The sequence below is a fragment of the Globicephala melas genome, chromosome 18 (genome assembly GCF_963455315.2).
Source record: "Globicephala melas chromosome 18, mGloMel1.2, whole genome shotgun sequence".
Classification (NCBI taxonomy): domain Eukaryota; kingdom Metazoa; phylum Chordata; class Mammalia; order Artiodactyla; family Delphinidae; genus Globicephala; species Globicephala melas.
Genome location: NC_083331.1, coordinates 44401028 through 44420675, shown reverse-complemented (window position 1 = coordinate 44420675; position 19648 = coordinate 44401028). Strand labels below are relative to the sequence as shown.

The window sequence follows — 19648 nt, the reverse complement described above, 5'->3', positions numbered from 1 at the left end:
AAATATGCAAAATGACTGTTGGAAATCACAAAAGGCTGACCAAAGAAAGAGGAGTCTAAGTTGGCAACTGAAGGATTACTAGGATTCTAGATAGTCAATGCTTGGGAAGAGTGTTTCAGGTAGAAAAAACAAAAACTCAAAATAAAACAATAAGTGGGAAGACACAAAGAAAGATAACTATGGTTTAAATCTGGATTTTTATGGAGGAAATGGTGAAGGCAAAGAGCAAGGGCCAGATCACAATTGTTTTGTATGGACTTTAAGGCAGGAACAATTAATTAAATACACAGGAACTTAGGAGAGTATGACCTTTCATTCAGCTAACAGGTACACACATTGGGCCACTTGTGTCTGTGATACACGTACTACACATGATATTTAAATATCACATTGGCATTGAGAAAACACACATCTATCCAGCATTCTACATTGCTAAGTGGGAAAAAAAATATCCCTTCAGGAGCTTAGCTCTAGGTCAGCCTTTGAAAGCTGAAAGTTACATTTAGAGGTACCAAAGGAGAAAGATGGAAACAATAGAAGAAAATTCTTAGAAAAAAAGTAAGACATGCTAGTACCCAGATCAACACATTTTTCTTTCACTTTTTTTTATATTATTTTTTTCTTCTGCAAATAAAAAGGCAATTAGAAAAAAGATATTTTTTATCTCCTGGATTCTATTTATTTCCTCCACGAACCCTCCACTATTCTTGTTTTTATAGTTATATGCATAATTCATTTATATATAATTATATAATGTATATTATTTATATAAAATCATATAGATATATAGAGAGATGTATGCAACATTTCGTAGATATATGCAGACTTCAGGAAGGGAAAACTGTCATTTGAATTAGCTGATAAGAAATAAAACTTATCTGTTCACTATGTTTTGGGGAATAAAATATTACAATTTTAAACTTTTATTAATTTAGGAGTTGTAAAGTACAATTTTTTGAAACTGATTTACAGTGATATGTCCAGCATTAGTGACAATTCAGTGTGCAAATTCAGAAAGCTCACTTTATAAATTGTCTAGAGTTTTTTCATTTTGTAACTTAAAGCTATCTATTAGGGCTATTGTCAGGCTTTTTTGGTTTTACCTAAGGCTGCTTCTAACCTCTATTTTCAAGACTCCTGGAATTAGACAATTAACAGCATTAGTATAGTTGATGGTCTTGTCTGCAGGAATGGTAATAGGCTTCAGAAGATTAATAACATGAGTAAGGTTTTACAATGGAACATCTGCAGAATAACCATTAAGCATATTTGTCATGGTAATTTTATTTGTGGCTCCTATAGCGGAGTTATCAGTAACCAGCTAATACTTTGTACTGACCAAATATGTATTTGAAAACCTGGTTTTCCCATGGATATGTGCTACAGAATGAGGCATTTGTATTTGGGTTATGAATAATTCAAGCAGAACATAATTGACCATTATAGTAGTAACATTACAATTTCAATTCACCTGTATTGTGCCTTGAATTGAATATTTAACAGAACCCAAAAAACTTAACTAGCTAATTAATACTAATCAGTAAGAAAATCATATTAACACATTAATTCATTATAAATATGAACTGAACCAATATTTTAATGTTTTCTGATCATTTTAACAAGGGAAATATACTTTGAAGGTGAATTACATTTTCATTTCGTTAGGAATATAGATAGTAGCCACACCTTATATGATCCTTTCAAGCTCAGTAGGGTACAGTGATGCATGGTACCAGACAACACAAAGTAGCAAAGCCTCCATTTCTGAGCATCCCAAGTAATCACTGATGAATCCATTTCACATGTCCACCTGCAGATGAAAGGTCTGCCTTCACTTGAGTCCATTTTTTCTGTTTCAGTTCAATAGTAGAAGCTGATGTTAAATCAGCAGAGAAAATGACTGTGGTAGTACAGGAAGCCTCATACATGAACACAAATTCTAATCCTTGACTCTCATTTTGTCTTGGGTCCATATTTGTGGATTCCCAATAAGAGATATGTACCATTTTCCAACACCTTCTTAGTTTCCTTGTGAAGTCACAAAATGTATTATCTGGGAGGAGATATTTGAGCTGAGTCAGGCTTTGCAGTGGTAAATCCAGATTCATGAAGTACTGGGTAGGTTTGTGAGGGTGATGAGAAGTTCAGTAGGGTGGGGTGACTCTGTGAGTGGCAAGTTGAAGAGAGGATGATGGCATGGTAAAGAGTTTATGATAAAGAGGTGGGCTGAGTGTAGAATATGAATATTTCTCTTTGCTGCATTAATGGGATTTGATATTAACTTGGAGGTAATGAGCATGATTATAAGGTAGGGTATTAACCATTCTGGTGGCTATATGAAAAATGACCTGAGAAAAGATTAGTAACCAAGAAAAATTTTAGGAAACTGCTGACCTCAACAAGATTGTAAATTGGAGAGATTGAGGGCCTAGGAAGGCAATAAATAGGGATTAAGAGATTCTAAGGCTCCTAGTGAGGTAGACTAGATAGGATTTGATGATGTAGGAAGTAGAAGTGAGGAATGGAGAATCTAAGATGCAGCCAGTTTTTCCAGCGTAGGAGACAGTGGAATGATCACTTTACTAGTATAACTGAAATTATAAACTGAAGAAAATGCTTAAGTGAGAGAAAAATAAGTTTGGTTTTTGATTTCAGTTTGAGGTCCCTATATAGAATATTTAAGTAAATAGGGACAGTTAATCCTATGTGGCAATGAAATTTGGGATAAAGATTGGATACTGAGATACAATCACAGCCATGGGAATGGATGACATCTTCCAAGAAGAACCAAGAGTAAAAACAGAGGAGTGGGAGATTTCACCTTAAATTTCACCTTGAAAGGGTGGGCAGAGGTAGAGGAACAGAAGGGGAGACCACGGTAGAATAGTCAGAGGTATTGAAGTAAAGGAGAAAAAAACTACTTTGAAAACAAAGAGTAGAAAAAAGACTTTTAGGAATAGTGTGAGTCAATACTGTTAGAGACTCTTAAGCCCTTTAGGATAATTAAATAAAACACAATTTTAGCCTTTGGCTATAGTAATTAGCAGAAAATAACATTAACAAAAACATTTTCTGTAAAGTGGTGATGGCAGTCAGTCAGTTTTTATCTGACTTATGGCTTCTAGCTTCTTTTATCAAAGAAAATTGTGAAATTTCTTTTTCAAATTAGACACATTGTTTTCAAAGCAGACACATGGCTCAAATAAACTGAATTATTTGGAATAGTTTAGATAGACATGGGAATAATTCTTACGCTTACCAAGGACTTTTTTTGTTTAAATTTACCTGTTTGACAGTCTAGGACAATGCAAATGATTTAAATAATAATTCAACCTTTTGTGTATTAGAGCTGACTTGATATTTATAGAACAAGAATGCCAGAAAGTATCAATAGGCCATTCCCTATGTCCCTATAATATGGCACAGCTAAGCAATTTGTATGCACATTACATTGACTTTTAACCTTGCAAAATTTATTTAGCACATTTATCAAACTAGTAGATGAATATACTACCTGAACTACAAGAAAGACTTTAGAATTAAAAACACAGAATGTTAAGGATAAAAAGAAACTGAAAAAATCAACATCCCAAAATATCAGATGGCTTAATTTACTAGATTAAGGGAACATATTTATTTATGGGAGAGTCAGACCTGGAACCTACATTGCTACCCTTCATATGTTCTTATTTCTTCTAAAGAAAAGATACAAATCTTGGTGCCCCAATCAAGTTATTTAATTTAATACAAATGATTTTCTTCCACTCATTTGCACAAATGTGTATCATTTGTCTTAAAAATGCTTAAAAGTTAACACTCGCTTTCTCAATGTACTTCCATTTTTTAAAAGGTGCTCTAATAGCAAAGTACTGTGATTTTAAAGCAAATTTAGATCAAAGTATTGACCAGTAATGAAAGATTACCTTTGCATAAAATTTACCAAACTAGAAATAGAGGTATAGTGTTAATTCTGTTGTGCTAAGCCTTCAAACATACAGAGCTGGAGAATATATCCAAAAAGTTTAAGGTGCAAATAACAGAGTATGAGATTTCCCTAGAGTGCAATGCTTGAGTCACCTGCTTCCAAAAATATCAAGAAGACCCACTGTCTCTATTTACCCACTGTCTCTGTTTACCCCTTTCCTATTATGAACTCAGGGTTCCCATAGTACTTATAAATGTCTTGAAGGGGAAATTAATTCAGCTCAATTCTATCTTAATACATGTTCTGGTGAAATAGAATTGGCTACTAAAGAAAGAGGCAGGCCATGGTCAATCATGTCTAAAATCACAAATTTCCTTATGCCGTCCCTGTTCCGTAGAACCATGGATTGTCTCCTTGTGGTCATGAATCTTAGAGGGTGGAATTCCTACTCACCAGTGTTATATTTACTGGATGAGATCTGAGTCTGACCAACCACAGTACCATAAACAAAAGAGGAAAGGAGGCCAGCATCATTTAAATTCCAGCTCTGTCAGTTCCCTTTATTACAGGAATGAGAGGGCAGGGACTGGGTTTTGCCAAGCCTGTTGTACTGTGTCAACATGGTAGATGATATCCAAAGTGGCTCAGGAATGTGAGTTTGACTGTTGCTAGGAGAATTCCAGATCCTTGAGCAGTTAGGGCATCAATGAATTTAGAGCAAGTGGCTGAGGCCCAATGCTTCAAAGCTACCAGGAGGCATGGGGAATGTTGTTGACCAGGGTTCCTGGCCTCCTTAATGAATAGAAATTGATAAGAGACCAGGCAAAAAATTCAGGCAAGGCTTTATTGGGACTCCTGCTGCAGCAGGAGGGAAGGAGAACAAGCAACATGTTAACATGTTCCCTTGCTCGCTTGCTCCCTGAGGTGGGTTGAGCTGCCTCCTTATATGGGGTGATGGTAGGGGTGGGTCTGGGAGTCGAGCTGGAGGTCTACTTAGGTAGTTTGCCCAAACCATCGGTGATACTGTGTGCAGGGTGCATGTACAGTGCCCTGCTTTTGCTCCAGGCTCCTCAGAAGTGGTAGAGTTTTTGATCTTTTTGTATCTTGTTGTTCATAATTTGCCCCAACTGGGCATGCACACAGTTATTTTTAAGCCCTTATAGTTTCTTTGTAGTTTGTTGCTCAAGAAAATGTTTGTCCCGGTGCCGGCACTGCAGCAAATGGTCCCAGGTCCCAGCCTGCCTCAGGAACACTCTTCAGAGCCCTGTTCATGTTGAAGCTCCTATGTCCTCATGAACATGAGCCTAAAGTGTTTCTATCAGTTTTAATAATCACCTCCTTCAGTTTACATAGAGAAACATTGGTGCAAGATTGTCCCTGGTCTTGGGCCAGACCAGATTCTATGTTACCAGTCTACAGATTCTGAAGGATGATTTTTATCTTCCTCTCAAAAGACTACACAACACATTCAAGAGGTACAGTGGCTTTTGAAATAGCTTGAATCACAAAAGGACTTGTTACACACCCATCTTCCAGAGGCATGTTCCACAAATATGTAAGCATAGATCAAGAAAAAGCAAAAGCAGCTTCTTCAATCCTAAAATTAAGGGAAAACATATCAAAATAAATTATCAGTAGGCATTAGATGCAGAGTCTTTCTCATCCAAGATCTGGAAAGACATACAAGCCCACATGTAAAAAGGCCGCAATGGCAGACGGCTAACATCAGCATAGCTCTTGAACAGACCCTACTCAGTGTCTGTGCCAGTATCAGTATCTCCCTCATAAGGGTCTGAACCTCATTGTGTCCTATTGTCTATATTTTTAAATCATTTTCTCTGATTCACAGCTTTGTTTCTTAATTGCTTTATTCTCCTCTGATTTGCATAATACAAATTGCCAATACAGCAATTGACTTTTGTCTTCCAACTCTCACCCCAATCTGAATGCTTATTCCTTATGATTAAACAAAATACTTTGAAATCATCTAAAATACACTGATTGAAAACTTGCACTGAATAATTAAGGTTATATTAACAGAATGATTCAAAACTTACAATAAAATTCTTCCCTAACCCTGCTTATTTGGAATAATGGGTGTAGAACTCTGCAGATAAAAGGAAAATAGTTATGATAAATGTTTTCTAGTTTTTAACATCTTTATTGGAATATAATTGCTTTACAATGTTGTGTGAGTTTCTGTTATATAACAAAGTGAATCAGCTATATGTATACATATATCCCCATATCCCCTCCCTCTTGAGCGTCACTCCCACCCTCCCTATCCCACCTTTCTAGGTCTTTCAAAGCACTGAGCTGATCTCTCTGTTCTGTGCTGCTGCTTTCCACTAGCTATCTATTTCACATTCAGTAGTGTATATAACTCCATGCTACTCTCACTTCGCCCCAGCTTCCCCCTCCCCTCATCTCCTCAAGTCCACTCTCTATGTCTATGTCTTTATTCCTGCCCTGCCACTAGGTTCATCAGTACCATTTTTTTTAGATTCCATATATATGTGTTAGCATACAGTATTTATTTTTCTCCTTCTGTCTTACTTCATTCTGTATGACAGACCGTAAGTCCATCCACATCTCTACAGAATCTCAATTTCAGTTCTTTTTATGGCTGAGTAATATTCCATTGTATATATGTGCCACATCTTCTTTATCCATTCATCTGTCGATGGACATGTAGATTGCTTCCTTGTCCTGGCTATTGTAAACAGTGCTGCAATGAACATTGAGGTACATGTCTCTTTCTGAATTATGGTTTTCTCAGGGTATAGGCCCAGTAGTGGGACTGCTGGGTCATATGGCAGTTCCATTTTTAGAATTTTAAGGACCTCTGTACTGTTCTCCATAGTGGCTGTATCAATTTACATTCCCATCAACAGTGCAAGAGGGTTCCCTTTTCTCCACACCCACTCCAGCATTTATTGTTTATAGATATTTGATAATGGCCATTCTGACCAGTGTGATGTGTAACCTCGTTGTGGTTTTGTTTTGCATTTCTCTAATTATTAGTGATGTGGAGCATCCTTTCATGTGTTTGCTGGCAATCTGTATATCTTCTTTGGAGAAATGTCTATTTAGGTCTTCCACCCATTTTTGGATTCGGTGGTTTGTTTTATTGATATTGAGCTACATGAGCTGCTTGTATATTTTGAAGATTGATCCTTTGTCAGTTGCTTTGTTGGCAAATATTTTCTCTCATTCTGAGGGGTGTCTTTTCGTCTTGTTTATGGTTTCCTTTGCTGTGCAAAAGCTTTGAAGTTTCATTAGGTCCCATTTGTTTATTTTTGTTTTTATTTCCACTTTTCTAGGAGGTGGGTCAAAAAGGATCTTGCTGTGATTTACGTCATAGAGTGTTCTGCCTATGTTTTCCTCTAAGAGTTTTATAGTGCCTGGCCTTACATTTAGGTCTTTAATCGATTTTGAGTATGGTGTTAGGAAGTGTTCTAATTTCATTCTTTTACATGTAGTTGTCCAGTTTTCCTAGCACCACTTATTGAAGAGGCTGTCTTTTTTCCATTGTATATTCTTGCCTCCTTTGTCAAAGATAAGTTGACCATATATGTGTGGGTTTATCTCTGGGCTTTCTATCCTGTTCCATTGATCCATATTTTTGTTTTTGTGCCAGCACCATACTGGCACAAAAGACAGGCCCCTGTCTTCCCAGGTCTGTGTGATGCGGCCTGAGACGCGGTGGCTCAGCCAGGGCTGCGGCCCGCGTGCCGTGAGGGCGCCTGCTGCCCCTGCAGGAGGAGAGTCTCTGGGGCACGTCCAGCCTCCTGAGGGGGCTGAGGGAGGGAGCGCAGAACCAGCGGGCACGGGGCTGCCACGCGGCTCATGCTCAGGCACACGCGTGTGCTCACGGGGTCCTTTCAGAGCGCGCATGCTGTTTTGTAACTCCACAGTGGTGACCAAAATGAGACTCTCCTGGGTACTGTCACGTCCTCCCGTGGCTCTAAGACTTGTTCTTACGGGCCGTGCCTGCAGGGTAGTGTATCGGCCTAAACGCAGACATGAATTTAGCAGCTTGAGACGACGCACACTGATGACCTCCCGTGGTTTCTGAGGGCAGGGATTCAGAGCAGGCGGGCCAGGGGATTCCGGCCGAGGGTCTCTCAGGAGGCTGCAGTAGGGGCTTCAGCCGGGGCTTCCCCATCCGAAGGCCGGACCGGGCGGGATGCCTGGCTTCCAGGAGGCCCCTCCTGTGGCTCCTCTGCACGTGGGCCCCGCAGGGCTGCTGAGGCTCCTCAGTGCACGGGGCCCGGCTCCCCTCAGGAGGAGTGTGACGCGGGAGAGCGTTGGTGGAAAGTTCTAGACCCTCCTCCTCATCCTGTGGCTACCTCAGCATCTTGTACACTGTGCTGTGTGCGTTTGTCTCTGAGCAGACCCTGCGGAAAGCGTGGCATCTTCTCTGCTTTCAGTGGGTACAGGAGCCTAGGGAATTCAGGGCTGCCAGGACTGTCTGTCTGGACTCACTGAAGGTTGTGGACCAGGAACAGAGTCCGTCGGCCACATGAGTGTCTTAGATGCTCAGTATTTTCCTACTGAGGTGGAGGTGCTTTTAACAATGCCTCGCATTTCCTCCTATAGATCGTGTTGTAGTTTTTTGTTTGTTTTTTGCCGCGCCGTGCAGCTTGTGGGATCTTAGTTCCCCAACCAGGGATTGAACCTGGGCCCTCGGCAGTGAAAGCACAGAGTCCTAACCACTGGACCGCCAGGGAAGTCCCTGTTGCTGTTGTTGTTGTTGATAGCTATTTTGAGGTGTAATTCCCACACTCTTCACCTCATCCACCTAAAGCGTGCCGTTCCCTGCTTTGTAGTGTATTCATTGAGTGCACTCGTCACTACTACCAATTTTAGAACATTCCATCACCCCGAGAGGAAACCCCATCCCCATTAGCATCCCTCCCATCCCCCTCCCCAGCCCCTGACAACCAGGAACCCACTCTCTGTCTCTGTGCACTTGCCTGTTCTGGACGTTTCCCATCAATGGAATCACACACCCTGTGTGTCTTCCGTCTGGCTCCTCTCACTGAGCATTGTGTTCTCAGGGTCCATCCACGTTGTAGCGAGTGTCATTGCTTCACTCTTTTTCGTGGATGGATAATATTTCAGTGTGTGGAGGGACACATTTGTTTATTCGTTCATCTGTTGATGGACATTTGGGTGTTTTCCACATTTTGGCGGTTGTGAATCATGCCTCTGTGAACATTAATGTTCGGGTTTTTGGTGTGGTATTTTTTTGGCTGCGTTGGGTCTTCATTGTTATGCGCGGGCTTTCTCTAGTTGTGGCGAGTGGGCTCTAGTCTTTGTTGCAGTGTGCGGACTTCTCGTTGCAGTGATGTTGCGGAGCACAGGCTCTAGGCACGTGGGCTTCAGTAGTTGCAGCACATGGGCTCTGTAGTTGTGGCACATGGGCTTCGTTGCTCTGTGGCATGTGGGATCTTCCCGGACCAGGGCTCGAACCTGTGTTCCCTGCATTGGTAGGCAGATTCATAATCACTGAGCCACCAAGGAAGCCCAATGTTCAGGGTTTTGTGTGGACGAATATTCTCATTTCTCTTGGGCAGACACCCAGGAGAGGAATTGCTGGGTCATTTGCTAACTGTTTAACTTTTGAGGAGCTGCCAGACTGTTTTCCAAACCCAGCTGTCCTCACTGTTTTCTGTCGTTTGCCAGGAGGTCTTGGGGCCGATTGTTCCCATCAGTGGTTCTTCCCCAGGGTTTCTGGGTCAGCAGTGGTGCTGAAGCTGCGGGTCGGTTCCCCCGTGTCGGGAACCACTGGTCTGCAGGGCTGTCCTGTGCTGGACCGCACATGCTCCATCTCCCGCCCCCGGCCTTGTTTAAGTAATATGAGTTCAATGGATATTTACTGCTCCGTCCTTGGTAAGTTGGAGGATATTATTAAGAACGATAGAAGATTGTTTTTTTCCTTTGCCTTAAAAAATAAGATTCTGGGCAAAAGGTCACATACCGTAATTCTATTTACAAACGTCCAGAACGGGCAAGTCCACAGAAACAGAGAGTGGATTAGTGTGGGCAGGGGCCGGGGAGGGGATTGGGGCACGTCTACTAATGGGGTGATGGGATGTTCTGGAACTAGATAGAGGGGGTGGTTGCCCAGCTCTGAATGTATTAAAACCCACTGAACTGTATACTTGAAGCGGGGGCCCATTCTGTGTGAATTATAGCTCAGTAGGGCTGCTGTTGCAAAGATGAGGCTTAGGACACAAAGGGTGTTTCCAGAGTTGTTTGACCTGTTAGGACCGCTGCACCGTGGGGGGCCCTGTCCTGGGACCTTCCGGGCATCCATGCCCTGGCCCGTAGGGGCTCTGCCCGCGTTGCCGTCCTCCACTGTGAAGCGTGGAAATGGTGGCCTGGTCTGAGAGAGGCAGTCGCTGTCCCGGGGCAGGGCTGGCAGCTCTGGGCCTGACCATCTCACCTCCGGCTTCAGCCCGTGCTCTTCGCGGGCCCTCCTCTCGCTGTGCATCCTCTTCGAGGCCCCTCCTCACCGCGATAGGAACCTTCACCGGCGGGGCGGAGGTGCAGTCTAGAGTTACAGACCGTCCACACGATGCATCGTCCTCACTTGGTTTCTGCGGGGTCTTGGGTTAGCTGGCCGCCAAGACCCCGGCGAAAAGCCAGAGCGACCCCTGACGTGCTCCTCGGGGAAAGTGGCGAGGCCAGCCCTCGGGTGCAGTGAGGCCAGGAGAGCGTCGCCGTGGCCGGGAGGGAGGACCGCTGCTCGCCCGTTCCCGGTGGTTGCACGAGTGGTGTTTCCCCATTTTACAGATGGAGACCGAGGCCTGCGGCAGTTCAGGGACTCAGAGGCAGGCCTGTGGCTTCCAGGCTGCAGGAGCGCCTGGGGGAAGTCCTGGGGCAGGCGGATCGGGGGCTTAGAGTCCTTCCCGGTCCCTTCCCCGCAGCCCGCTGGGCGGCAGGGCGCTACAGGAACAGGCGCTCCCGGAGCCAGCGTGTCCCACGTGGCAGGACATGGCCCCAGCGCTGTGGGTGGAGCTCTCTGGTAGGTCCCGCGGGTCGGGGAGTCCCGGGGGCTGCAGTACCCGCCTCCTCTGGCCGCCCCCATCACCGGAGCGGGGAGGGATGGCTCTGAACCCTGTCCCGTTGTCTTTCAGGACAAACTCCACAATGCCGCTCACGAAATCATGGAGACCATCCGGTGAGTGTGGCGCCTGCTGGCGCGGGGCCTCGGGGTGGGCCAGTCCTGAGTGCCCAGCAGCCCCCAGCCGTGCAGTCCCCCATTCCTCCGTGCCGATCCGCGTCAGCATCGTCAGCATCGAGGAGGCTTGGGAATCGGGGCTGTGGGGTCAGGGGTCAAGTCCTCTGAGTGTGACCCAGGACAGGCCTTGGTGCTTCGTGAGCTGGCTTCCTGTGGAAGAGGCTGGAAATCCTGAGTGGCCAGCTTCCAGAGGGACCCCTCCCCTCTCCCCTCATCACCTTGGTTTACTCTTCTCCTGTGGGGTTTGGTGTGACCTTTGGGTTTGGGCCGCTTTTCCCTCTGTGAGCCTGCCCCGTGCTGTGCAGAGGAGGCTGGGTGCCCGGGAGGCTGACCCGGGTGAGATCTGGGAGGAGGGCCGCCTGCTGTGTTCTAGTGGGCTGTCTCCTCACGTGGGACCTGAGGGTCTGCGACGGCCTCCAGAGTGCCCTTGGGGGCCCATGCGCAGAATCCTGCGACTGCTCTTGGCTTTAGAATGTTTCACGTGTGTGACCGTGGCCCTGGCATCTCGCTGCATTGTGCCTTAAAATCCTTAGCTGTGTAGCCACTGCCTGGGCCACACGCCATTATATCTGCTTGAACCTGGGGCGGCCGGGCTGGCAGCAGCACAGAAGGCTGTTTGGTACATAGGGGTGGTGCTCCCCCCTCTCCGTCCTGTCCTTCCTGCGAGAGGCAAGCATGTATCAGTTTCTTCTGTATTGTTTCAGATTATATGTATGTATATATTACTGTAGTATATTAGTATAAAATCTATCGTAGGGTTCTCCAGAGAAACAGACCCAGTGATGTCTGTGTATATGAGATTAATTTAAGCAGCTGAGTCACACGACTTCAGGCTGGCGAGTCTGAAATATGCAGGACAGGCCAAGAGAGGCAGACTCAGGGAAGAGTTGATGTTGTAGCTCAAGTCCAAAGGCAGTCTGGAGGCAGAATTTTATATATACACATACAGATTAATTCCATATAATATAGTACAGAGGGGTTCTGTGTAGTTTACCCAAATTTCTCCAATGGTGACATCGCACATGACTGTAATAGCAAAACCAGAAAATGGACATCGGCATAATCTACAGACTTTATTCACTGTGCATGTATGGTCACGTGTATGCACGCATGCATTCTTGTAACCTCCACCTCAGACAAGACATAGATCAGTTTCATCACGACAATATTTTTATCCCTCTTAAATACATAAATACAGATATCCTGGAGATGGCAAGTGTTGTGAACTTAGGGAAGTAGTGTACTAAGGTATTCATCAGAGAAGAGCTGGTGTCCAGTTTAGGTTGTAATCATCACTTCCTGATGTGAATCCCAAATTACTCCTTTGGTTTTTTTCTGGTGTTAACAAATTCCTGACATGAGGTGGATCTTTGACTTTACGTAGCATCACTAGATGACCTGTAGTGCACAGACGTGTGCCGGGACAGCTCCTGGGCCTCTCTTTGTTTTGAGGGTGGTGGGACATCAACACCAGACTGAAGGTTGCCCAGATCTCCCCCAAACCGAGATTACCCCAACCCCTGTTTTTAACCACGTCAAATGTATTTATTTAATACTTTGACTCATGCTTTTTTTTTTTTTTTTTTTTTTTGTGGTACGCGGGCCTCTCACTGTTGTGGCTTCTCCCGTTGTGGAGCACAGGCTCCGGACGCACAGGCTCAGCGGCCATGGCTCACAGGCCCAGCCGCTCCGCGGCATGCGGGATCTTCCCGGACCGGGGCACGAACCCGCGTCCCCTGCATTAGCAGGTGGACTCCCAACCATCGCGCCACCAGGGAAGCCCTTTGCTTTTGGTTTTGATCTTCTTTTGAAATATTGTTTTTCTCTTTTTCCCTTCTCTCCACATAGGAGGAAAAGAGACGTAGAGTTACATCCGGAGAACGGTAAGAATAATAAAGCTTTTTTTTCTGTGCAATATGTAATCGTGATGACTGAAATTACTTTTCTGAAGTCTTTTAAAAAGAAGAACTTTATAGTGAGTTGCCAGGGTGACCATAGATAGCTTAAGGATGCTGGGTTTGCAGTCAGGTTATTAACCTTGTGATTCAGGTAGAATTCTCTTGCAAAGAGTGAATTGGGGCAACTGGCAGTTACCAGAACTACATCTAAAGGTTGTATTAAATATTAAATCTTGAGGTAATATGTGCCTTTTAGGGCTCCTGAGATGAAGATTGATTTTTTGGGGGGTGGGGAGGTGTGTAGGTAAGAAGGAAGACCTTTTGAAAACTGCCTCCACGGGAGGAGTCTGTGATAGTCATCCTTAGGGTGTGTGATTTTGCTTGACAGGGTTGCTGGACCGCTCCCTGCAGAAGAACCAGGAAGAGTAACACCAGGAACACACGTGGAAGAAGAAGAAAGAGATGATAAAGTAAAGCCTGGTCACCCCCAGGTTTGTCACTTCCACTTTAATCTCAGAACCCATTTGGTTCTAGGAAGGGGGATCAGGGTGTGGGCAGCGTGTAGGAACAGAATGACTTTCACTAATGATCAAAATGACCTTGAATTTAGCTAAAATCCTCTTCAAACTCATTTTTCTGCTGGTTCTCTATGTGGAAGGTGTGTTACGTGGCTCTGGTGATAGTAAATCAGCGGTAGGCCTGGAAGTCAGCTGGACCTCTTCTACTTGATCAGTCAGTCACAGAGCTTCAGTCTGTCCCCTCTCCTGCCCATGAGGTCTTTGTGAAGATCTCTTTCAAACACATGAGGTGCTAAAGTGCTCTAGTATCGTCCAGGTGTAAAGTTGCTTTCTTAACTGAGAACAGACGAGTTCTTTCCCCAGACCTCCAGCTCCTTTGTAAAATCAGAGTTTCAGGTTCTATGAAATACAGATGTACCCACTGAACCCCCATAGGAGGGGGTAGGAGAAGGGATTGGGGATCTGATAGTGGAAGCTTTACCATTAAACAGCACTGCCCCATATGACTAACATTGGGCTAACATTGGTCGGGCACAGGTGGTAGAACAATATCACGTCCCTTTTGGTTTTATTAAGACATTGATTAGAAGTTTCAGCTCAGCAGAGGGACAGCACCCTGGGTGGGGACTGGGCCTCCACCATCTATGGCTCTTCCCCTCCAGCACCCAGGCTAGGTACTCAGTTACCAGCAGCCCAGAGGGCAGGAACAGAGTTCTGCCAGGCTGGCCTTCTCAAAGGGCAAGTGTAAGCAGCACAGCCAGGAATGCGAGCAACAGGCTTTGCTGGGTTGTCGGGAAGGAGGGCGACGTCTGGCTCGGCATGGCTGGAGTCAGCGCTAGCCTCCCCTCGGCCATGGGCACTGGGCCCCCGGGGTGGCGCTCAGACCCTCCACCCAGTCCACCCTCCCGCCCCAAACACCAGCAGGTCAAGCACCACTCAGAGAAGGGGGCCTTTAAAAGGCTTTAGAAAATCTTAGAATCCGGATGTGGAAGCTACTATGTTTCACTTCTGGGTGAGAGCTCTGTTCCCAGAGCACAGGATGGCCCAGAGGGGCGAGATGGGAGGGTATCGCTGTGACCCCCGCAGGCACTGCTGGCCTTTTTAGCCACATGCCTGCATTCCTTGGAAATACATTTCATTAACAGCCAAACGGAACACCCTGAGAAACGGGAGGAATTATTGGTTCGTTTCAACCCTTAGCAACAGGGAGTTTTCACCACCGTGTGTGTACTTCGTCTGCTCTCTGCGATGCGCTGGAACTTACCTTTGGGCAAAATGTGCCTCAGCTGTCCACGGCACCCGACACACTTGGCGACTCCGCCTGACCCGGGAACGCCCTGAGCCCCAGGGACAGGGTCCCTCCTTCCTGACCACCCCCTCGTGGGAGTGCTGAGGCCGGTCAGCCCCCAGCCCTGGGGGCTCAGCGTCCCCTCGGAAGTGACTGCGAGTCAACCTCCCCACCGACCCCCTCCCCCCTGGTCTCCCTCCCGCCAGGGCCGCTTCGTGCGCGGTGCCGGTCTGACCCTCGTCAGGGGCTAGGTGTCGGGGAAGCCCCGAGGGCGGGAGCTCTCCCGCACCCTCACGACTCGGTGCTGCTACGGGTGGATCCCGCGGCCGGGGGGCAAGAGGCGCGACGGGGATGGGAAGGAGACGGTGCCACGGGAAGCCCACCCCGGGCCAGGGCGCAGAGGCAGGAGGCGGCGAGGAGGGCCGGCCCAGCCGCGAAGCCCGTGCCTCCGCCCCGCCCGGCCCGAGCGGCCCTCAGACCTCCTTGCCGGCCCCTGGGCTCGGAGTGGGTGACGGGCACGCCGAAGAAGCCGTCCCGCTCGAGCCGTCCGGAGAGGCCTGCCCAGGGCTTGTGCCTGTTCCCGGCGTGGGGCGAGCACCGGAGCGTGAGGGTGTGGAGCTGTCCGGCCGCAAGTCACAGTCTTTGCCTGTTGGAAGGGAGGGCTGCGATGGGCCTGTGCCGACGGAAGGGGAGGATGGAGCCGCCCACAGTCCCCGTTTGCCAGGCAGAGCTTCATCGCGGACCCTGTTCTCAGCAGCCGTGCGCCAGGGACACCCAGGCCTGGCGAGTCTGCGCCCCACCCAGGGCCGCTGGGTTTCTGCGCGGCAGCCCCGGCATCTCCTGCTGAGAAACCCAGGAGACCGTGCTCCTTCCCCCGAGCCCACCGCCCCGCTGCAGAGCCCAAGGGGGCTGGGGGCTTCACCCCAAACTTGAGGAAGCCACACCTGGGGGCCAGGACACAAGCGGGGGTCCCACCTTTCCCGCAGGAGCAGACGCCGCAGAGGGTCTATCTTTTGGAAATAAATTTAGACTAACAGGTTTTACACACAGAATCTTAGAGCTGGGAAAAGTCCTTTGTGTCATTCATGTAGCTTCGTAAGATTTTTTTTTTAATGAGAGGATGGATTTCCTTGAGCAAGAGTGAATTTCCAGGAATGGGTCCCTGGTTACCAAGGGCTGTTTTCGGGAAGAAAGATGAATCTATTCTGTGAACGCCTTATAGAACTTATTCTATATTGTCGTTCTCTCTGGAAACACATGTACCGTTGATCTTTGTAGCAGCCCTTAACATCCTCAAGAGAAGCTCTCATTTCCCCGTTAGTACTTGTTATAGACTGAATATTTGGGTCCTCCCAGCATTCACATGTTGACACCCTACCTCTAATGTGATGGTATTAGAAGGTGGGTCTTTTGGGATTTTATGAGCTCATCGGGATGGAGCCCTCATGATGAGATTCTTACCCTTGTGAGAGTTATGAGAGAGCTGGCTTTTTCTCTCTGCTCTCTGCCCTGTGAGGACACAATGAGAAGTGGACAGTCTGCAACCCGGAAGAGAGTCCTCACCAGAAGGCGATGATCCCAGCACCTAGATCTCAGACTTCCAGCCTCCAGGACTGAGAAATACATTTTTGTTGTTTACAGGCCCCCACCCCGCCCCGTTTATGGTACTTTGTGACAGCAGCCCAAACTGACTTAGCACTCTTTTCTTCAAGTACATCAAAGAATTTGTGGAGCCCATCCATTTTATGATACAATTTCCCAAATAACCAATATTCTCTCTATACACTGATTTGTCAACTTTTTTATCAAAATTGTTATTAAAAAAAGCTTCCATATTTTTTCCTAATAAATTTCCAATCCAAGTTGTCACTGTAATGGTTCTATGATATTAGTAATTTGAGCCCTAATACCCTGCTTAAAATAATCATTCATTTGTCTTATGAATAAGTTCAGGGTTCAAATGCAAAAGTTTTAAAAGGATATACTGTGTAAAACATCTATGTCATCCCTCTGAAGGAAAAACGGAGGGAAGAAAGGAAGGAGGGAAGAAGGAAGGAAGGAAGGAAGGAAGGAAGGAAGGAAGGAAGGAAAAAACATTGAATTTGCCCTCAGTTTAGCTGCCACTTCCTAAGGGAAGCCCTTTCCAACTCCAGACCCCCAGGCATCACAAATAAGCTCTCATGGGACACTGTCCATACTGTTGCATGTCATGTTTCCTGAAAAGCTGCTTCTGAGACAAGGACAGACTTTCAGGAAGTTTCTTGGGGTGTGTTTTTTGGGATAAACATAGAATTACCGTATGACTCAGCAATTCCACTCCTAAATCATTGAAAACAAACACTCAAATCTACGTACACACGTTTATAGCAGCACTATTCACAATAGAAAAATCATGGAAATAACCCAAATGTCCATCATTGGATGAATGAATAAACAAATTGTGGTATGTACATACAGTGGAATAGTAATTCAGTCATAAAAAGGAATGGAGCCATTAAATATCAGTTACACGGCCAAAAACATTTTTTTAAGGAAGGCAATACTAATACATATTACAGTGTGGGTGACTCTCACGAACATCATGCTAAGTTGAAGATGCCAGACACAAAGGTCATACACTGTATGATTCCATTTATCTGAAATATCCAGAATAAGTAAATCCATAGAGAAAGAAAGCAGATTGGTGGTCTCCAGGGCCTGATAGAGAGAGCGAAGTAGTATCTTCTCAATGGGTACAGAGTTTCCTTTTGGGGTGATAAAAATGTCTGGGGGGAAAATTTTTTAATTGGAAAATGATTGATTAAAAACAAGTCTGTGGGGTATTTCTTGGTACTGCCTTTCCCAATTTTGACAGTAAATGGTCAAGTACACAGTAAATGGTCAAGTACAGCAGCCATGGTTTGAGAAAGAAATGATGACCAGGGCTCAGAACACTCACTCGGGGACGAGCGTGAGGTTCACCGCACGAAGTAAGCCATCCATTTTAGCAGAGATATTATCCAAGGATGAGGGGAATTGAGAATGGATAGCACAGGAGGGAGACAATGACTATCAGTTGTGGCCTTGAGGCCACCTACAGTAACAGAAGCTATAGTTCGACCCATTGACCCTCCTTTCACTAGTAGTTCATCTCAACTCACCTCTCCCCTAAAAACAATCCATGGAAACTATGAAAGAGTTGTTTCCAGAACTTATGCAAAGACGTTGATCCAAGTAAAGGCAACAAAAGCAAAAATAAAGTGGGGCTACATCCAACTAAAAAGCACAACAAAGGAAACCAACAACAAAATGAAAAGGCAACCTACCGAATGGGAGAAAATTTTTCAAATCATATATCCTATAAGGGGTTAGTATTCAAATTATATGAAGAACTCATACAAAAAAAAAAAAGAAAAAATATCCAACTAAAAAATGGGCAGAGGATCTGAATAGACATTTTTACAAAGAAGATACAGAGATGGCCAGCAGATAGTTAAAAAGGCACCTAAAATCACTAATCAGCAGAGAAATCAAACCACAAAGAGGTGTCACCTCATTCCTGTTGGAATGGCTACTATCAAAAAGACGGGAACGTGCTCGCTTTGGCAGCACATATACTAAAATTGGAACGACACAGAGAAGATTAGCATGGCCCCTGCACAAGGATGACACGCAAATTCGTGCAGCCGCATAGCACAGGGAGATCAGCTCCGTGCTTTGTGACCACCTAGAGGGGTGGGATAGGGAGGGTGGGAGGGTGGGAGACTCAAGAAGGAAGAGATATGGGAACATATGTATATGTATAACTGATTCACTTTGTTATAAAGCAGAAACTAACACACCATTGTAAAGCAATTATACTCCAATAAAGATGTAAAAAAAAAAAAAGACAGGAACTAACAAGTGTTGGCAAGGGTGTGGAGAAAAGGGAAGCCTCGGACACTGTTGGTAGGAATGTAAATTGTTGCAGCCAGTATGGAAAACAGTATGGAGGTCCTCAAAAAATTAAAAATAGAACTATCATACGATCCAGCAATTCCACTACTTGGTATTTGTATGAAGGAAACAGAAACTCTTAATTCAAAATGAAATCTGTACCCCCATATTCATTGCAGCATTATTTACAGTAGCCAACACTTGGAAACCCCTGTGTTCATCGATGGATAAAGGACATTTGGCATATATATATGCCAAATTATATATATATATATATATATATATATATATATATATATAATTCAGCCATGAGAAAGAAGCAAATCCTGCCATTTGTGACAGCATGAATGGACCGTGAGGGTGTTATGCTAGGTAAAATATGTCAGGCAGAGAAAGAAAAATCCTGTATGATCTCACTTTATATGGAATTTTAAAAAAAAGCTCATAGAGGCAGGGGGTGGAGGGTGGGTGAAATGGGTAAAGGTGGTCAATATGTACAAACTGCAGGTGATAAAATAAATAAGTCCTGGGGATGTGACTATAGTTAATAATACCGTATTGCATTTTTAAAATTTGCTAAGAGAGTAGATCTTAAAAGTCCTCATCACAAGAAAAAAAGATTTCTACCATGTATGGTAATGGATGTTAACTAGACATACTGTGGTGATCATTTTTTAAATTGAAGTATAGTTGATTTACAGTATTATATTGTAATAACAATATATTAGAACACAGTGATTCACTATTTTTATAGATTATACTCCATTTAAAGTTATTATAAAACATTGGCTACCCTTATAGCTTATTTATTTTATGCATAGTAGTTTGTGCCTCTTCATCCCCTCCCCTACC

At 45.1% G+C, this 19648-nt stretch overlaps 2 pseudogenes; both read left to right on the top strand.

The window, feature by feature from the left end:
* Positions 1 to 17738: 17738 nt before the first annotated feature.
* Positions 17739 to 19648, top strand: part of LOC132593833 (centrosomal protein of 78 kDa-like) — a 32976-nt pseudogene continuing 31066 nt past the window's right edge.
* On the top strand, positions 18454 to 18543 carry LOC115850819 (U6 spliceosomal RNA; annotated as a pseudogene).